Raw genomic sequence first — 6,519 nt, forward strand, 5'->3', positions numbered from 1 at the left:
AATAAATAGTTATATGAACCTGTTACCCATGCAGTATCTGAGCCAATACAGATATAAAGTGGTGCATTGTGGGTAGATAGTTGAGGACGGTGGAGTGGAGATATCTGTGACCAGGTCAGGTTGTGTACGGGCCCTGGAGTGTGGTCATGTGACATCGGCCTACTTGAAGAAATACGTTTTCAGGGCACGCGTAAACTGGGAATGTTAGGAGCAAGTCTGGTCCGGGACAGTACGATCCACGGAACAGGTGCAGCACGGGAGAAGTCCTGACGACAGGAGAGAGCGGATGTTATAAGGAATTAGATACAAATATTACATAAACTCTCTAACCGCCTCCCTCCAGCGATGCCTTCTTCTAGAGAGCAGCCGCCATCTTCATGTGAGAAATCGTTAAACATGCCGCCAGCGCTCCTACAGAATAATGGCGGACCACCCTGGACTCCACAGACATTCACAACTCTCTGTGGCAGATTGTGGATCTGAGCTTCTTCATAAAAAGTGCAGCCATGGGAAATGGAGTCATATTAGTGACATCACATTAGTGACATCACCAGGGGAGATAATGACCGCCGGCTGTCACGGGAGGCACTGACCCTGTAACCCCCTCCCTCTGAATGCCACCAGCAATTACGGACAGTGGCTTATGTGACTTTTTCCAGTTCAGCATCCGGTCCAGTTGATGAGTCTTATTATTAAGGATAATGATTAATATTGAGAGGTCGGAGTGCAGGCGTCTGGAGGGATTTCCTACTTTGACGCCTTCTTCAGTACCTCTGTGGGTCGACCAGTGATACAATGTTGGAGTGATCTGGTCTTCTTCCTACACCATGCCCAGTAACGAGTGCCGGTCCTCACCCAATCCAATCGGCGGGGGCTCTTCCCGTGACCGCGTTGTTCCTGAATGTTCTATGAACAGACGGTTTTCAGGGTTTTGGATGAGCAGTCGCAGCAGGGAAAGGCCTATAATCAGCGTGACGGACTTACAATAGGTAGTAAAGAGAGGACACAATTGCGCTGCGCTCTGTTGGTTTAAGGTTTTGTCTTGTTACTAAATTTAGAAGGAGAAGCGTTTATAGCCAGTCCGGGCGGGCGGCGGAGAGCGCAGGAAATAATCACTTACACTCATGGTTTGTGCTTTTTGCATTGGAGAAAGCAGAGAATTATCCCAATGTTCCTATTTTTGCTCTCATAGTTGCTGGATTATCGGATTTCCGGATTATTGGGCTGATGCATAATTAACCCTTTAAGGGCCTTTGACATGAGTCGATTATCGAGTAAAGGTCTACAGTCATTGGCCCGTGTTATCATGTGATGCGATTGCACAATCAGCGAGAAATTGATCCTCTGTCGTTAAACGAATCTTTTTTGATGACCTAAAGATTATCGTCTGCAGCCGTTATATCGTCTCGGAAAGACGCGCCACCTCAGAAGCGATTGAATTAACGGAAAAACGTAGGTTTTATTGTTCGATAGAAATGCACGTCGAGCGTTCACGACTCACCAGATTGACGATCAGCGCTGGTTTTCGCTAATTTATAAAAAAAAATATCTCCTGGGGTTGCAGCTTGTTCCACGCTTCTCTTCACCTCCTGATTTTCGCCAGGATTATTACAAGTCTACAGAAATATCACTGCATATCCCGGATATCAAATCCATCCCCTCCATTCTTGGCTTTTGAGGTCACCCTAGACGAGTTTATATGTTCACCCGACTCCTGAACTCCCTTATAAACATGCCTGCAGACTGACGCTTATCACAGCACCGCTTATCACAGTGCCGCTTATCACAGCGCCGCTTATAACCGTGCCGCTTATCACTTTTAGCCAGTTTAATGGTCACTTTTAGGGTGTGTGGACCCATCATTTCCTTACAGAGACGGGAACTAGTGCGCACATCCAAGTGGGTGATAGGGAACACCCGGCCATGTGCAGGCCTCAGTCCGTCAGATGTGAGCGGGAGGTACAGGATGTGTAGGTGCTCAGTGCCGCACACAGTGATATTCACAGAATGTTCCCGTACATCCCGACTGGCCGGTCCTGTTTTTGTCAGGCCTGGTTATGTAAGTGACACCTGATGAGTCGTGGATTCCAGACATACGAGCGGTGCGGCAGCCCATGATCGCTATGTATTTACATTATCCTCTCCATCCAAATATGTCAAAATCAAAAGTTTCCTGGACTCGCTGAACCTTTCCTGTGTGGTGCAACGTGGAAACCTGACTACACCCTGCTGAGGAACGACAGAAATTCTGACTATTTCACCGAAGAACTTCAAGGCTTATCTTGTATCAATAAAGCAGATAAGATGTCGACCTCTCTATACGAAACAGAGCGTCTATGATCCGTGATGACAACACCGCTGCCATTATCACTGCCATAAATTCCATCTTTACATGTCATTCCCCACCCCCACCCCAGCTGTGCGCCACCACAAACATGGCCGCCCATGCTGTGCCGCTGTCATCGCTGGAGAGTGCCTGAGTATATTGCACTTCTGAGCACTTGTCACCAGGCCTCTGAATGGTCGCCGACAATGTATCCATTCATTCAATCCTGTGCTGCTCACACTGTAACGCGGAACCGGGCACAGAATACGTTACGCGGCACTGAAATACCGTAATCCGGTGAAACTCAAACCAGAGTGGACCATTCATATAACCAAGTGCTCTTAACCACTGAGCCACATCTAGAAAAGAAATGTAATGCAGCCAGGTCAGAGCACAATAATTGCAGAGGATGACCTGCTCCTATAGTTGGGGGGGAGGCCGCGTCTTATATACAGGTAGATGTGACTATACAGGGGAGGACACATGTTATATACAGGTAGATGTCACTATACAGGGAAAGACACATGTTATATATAGGTAGATGTCACTATACAGGGGAGTAAACATGTTATATACAGGTAGATGTCACTATACAGGGGAGGAAACATGTTATATACAGGTAGATGTCACTATACAGGAGGAGGACACGTCTTATATACAGGTAGATGTCACTATACAGGGGAAGACACATGTTATATATAGGTAGATGTCACTATACAGGGGAAGACACATGTTATATACAGGTAGATGTCACTATACAGGAGGAGGACACGTCTTATATACAGGTAGATGACACTATACAGGAGGAGGACACGTCTTATATACAGGTAGATGTCACTATACAGAGGAGGACACGTCTTATATACAGGTAGATGTCACTATACAGGGGAAGACACATGTTATATACAGGTAGATGTCACTATACAGGAGGAGGACACGTCTTATATACAGGTAGATGTCACTATACAGGGGGAGGACATGTCTTATATACAGGTACATGTCACTATACAGGGGGAGGACACGTCTTATATACAGGTAGATGTCACTATACAGGAGGAGGACACGTCTTATATATAGGTAGATGTCACTATACAGAGGAGGACACGTCTTATATACAGGTAGATGTCACTATACAGGGGAAGACACATGTTATATACAGGTAGATGTCACTATACAGGGGAGGACACATGTTATATACAGGTAGATGTCACTATACAGGGGGAGGACATGTCTTATATACAGGTACATGTCACTATACAGGGGGAGGACACGTCTTATATACAGGTAGATGTCACTATACAGGAGGAGGACACATCTTATATACAGGTAGATGTCACTATACAGGGGAAGACACATGTTATATACAGGTAGATGTCACTATACAGGAGGAGGACACGTCTTATATACAGGTATATGTCACTATACAGGAGGAGGACACGTCTTATATACAGGTAGATGTCACTACACAGGAGGAGGACACGTCTTATATACAGGTATATGTCACTATACAGGAGGAGGACATGTCTTATATACAGGTAGATGTCACTATACAGGGGAGGACACGTCTTATATACAGGTAGATGTCACTATACAGGGGAGGACACGTCTTATATACAGGTAGATGTCACTATACAGGGGGAGGACACGTCTTATATACAGGTAGATGTCACTATACAGGAGGAGGACACGTCTTATATACAGGTATATGTCACTATACAGGAGGAGGACAAGTCTTATATACAGGTAGATGTCACTATACAGGAGGAGGACACGTCTTATATACAGGTAGATGTCATTATACAGGGGGAGTACACGTCTTATATACAGGTAGATGTCACTATAAAGGGGAAGAACACGTCTTATATACAGGTAGATGTCACTATACAGGGGAAGACACATGTTATATACAGGTAGATGTCACTATACAGGAGGAGGACACGTCTTATATACAGGTAGATGTCACTATACAGGAGGAGGACAGGTCTTATATACAGGTAGATGTCACTATACAGGGGAGGACACATCTTATATACAGGTAGATGTCACTATACAGGGGGAGGACACGTCTTATATACAGGTAGATGTCACTATACAGGAGGAGGACACGTCTTATATACAGGTATATGTCACTATACAGGAGGAGGACAAGTCTTATATACAGGTAGATGTCACTATACAGGAGGAGGACACGTCTTATATACAGGTAGATGTCATTATACAGGAGGAGGACACGTCTTATATACAGGTAGATGTCACTGTACAGGGGAGAACACATCTTATATACAGGTAGATGTCACTATACAGGAGGAGGACACGTCTTATATACAGGTAGATGTCACTATACAGGGGGAGTACACGTCTTATATACAGGTAGATGTCACTATACAGGGGAGAACACATCTTATATACAGGTAGATGTCACTATACAGGAGGAGGACACGTCTTATATACAGGTAGGTGTCACTATACAGGGGGAGGACACGTCTTATATACAGGTAGATGTCACTATACAGGAGGAGGACATGTCTTATATACAGGTAGATGTCACTATACAGGGGAAGACACGTCTTATATGCAGGTAGATGTCACTATACAGGGGAGAACACATCTTATATACAGGTAGATGTCACTATACAGGGGAGAACACATCTTATATACAGGTAGATGTCACTATACAGGAGGAGGACACGTCTTATATACAGGTAGATGTCACTATACAGGGGAAGACACATGTTATATACAGGTAGATGTCACTATACAGGAGGAGGACACGTCTTATATACAGGTAGATGTCACTATACAGGGGGAGTACACGTCTTATATACAGGTAGATGTCACTATACAGGAGGAGGACACATCTTATATACAGGTAGATGTCACTATACAGAGGAGGACACATCTTATATACAGGTAGATAGATGTCACTATACAGGAGGAGGACACGTCTTATATACAGGTAGATGTCTATAGAGAGGGAGGACACGTCTTATATACAGGTAGATGTCACTATACAGGAGGAGGACACGTCTTATATACAGGTAGATGTCACTATACAGGGGAGAACACATCTTATATACAGGTAGATGTCACTATACAGGAGGAGGACACGTCTTATATACAGGTAGATGTCACTATACAGGAGGAGGACACATCTTATATACAGGTAGATGTCACTATACAGGAGGAGGACACGTCTTATATACAGGTAGATGTCACTATACAGGGGGAGTACACGTCTTATATACAGGTAGATGTCACTATACAGGAGGAGGACACGTCTTATATACAGGTAGATGTCACTATACAGGGGGAGGACACGTCTTATATACAGGTAGATGTCACTATACAGGGGAAGACACATGTTATATACAGGTAGATGTCACTATACAGGAGGAGGACACGTCTTATATACAGGTAGATGTCTATAGAGGGGGAGGACACGTCTTATATACAGGTAGATGTCACTATACAGGGGGAGGACACGTCTTATATACAGGTAGATGTCTATAGAGGGGGAGGACACGTCTTATATACAGGTAGATGTCACTATACAGGGGGAGTACACGTCTTATATACAGGTAGATGTCACTATACAGGGGGAGTACACGTCTTATATACAGGTAGATGTCACTATACAGGAGGAGGACACGTCTTATATACAGGTAGATGTCACTATACAGGAGGAGGACACGTCTTATATACAGGTAGATGTCACTATACAGGAGGAGGACACGTCTTATATACAGGTAGATGTCACTATACAGGGGGAGTACACGTCTTATATACAGGTAGATGTCTATAGAGGGGGAGGACACGTCTTATATACAGGTAGATGTCACTATACAGGGGGAGTACACGTCTTATATACAGGTAGATGTCACTATACAGGAGGAGGACACGTCTTATATACAGGTAGATGTCTATAGAGGGGGAGGACACGTCTTATATACAGGTAGATGTCACTATACAGGGGGAGTACACGTCTTATATACAGGTAGATGTCTATAGAGGGGGAGGACACGTCTTATATACAGGTAGATGTCACTATACAGGGGGAGTACACGTCTTATATACAGGTAGATGTCTATAGAGGGGGAGGACACGTCTTATATACAGGTAGATGTCACTATACAGGAGGAGGACACGTCTTATATACAGGTAGATGTCACTATACAGGAGGAGGACAAGTCTTA

This window comes from Rhinoderma darwinii, chromosome 13, assembly GCF_050947455.1.
Source record: "Rhinoderma darwinii isolate aRhiDar2 chromosome 13, aRhiDar2.hap1, whole genome shotgun sequence".
Taxonomy (NCBI): Eukaryota; Metazoa; Chordata; class Amphibia; order Anura; family Rhinodermatidae; genus Rhinoderma; species Rhinoderma darwinii.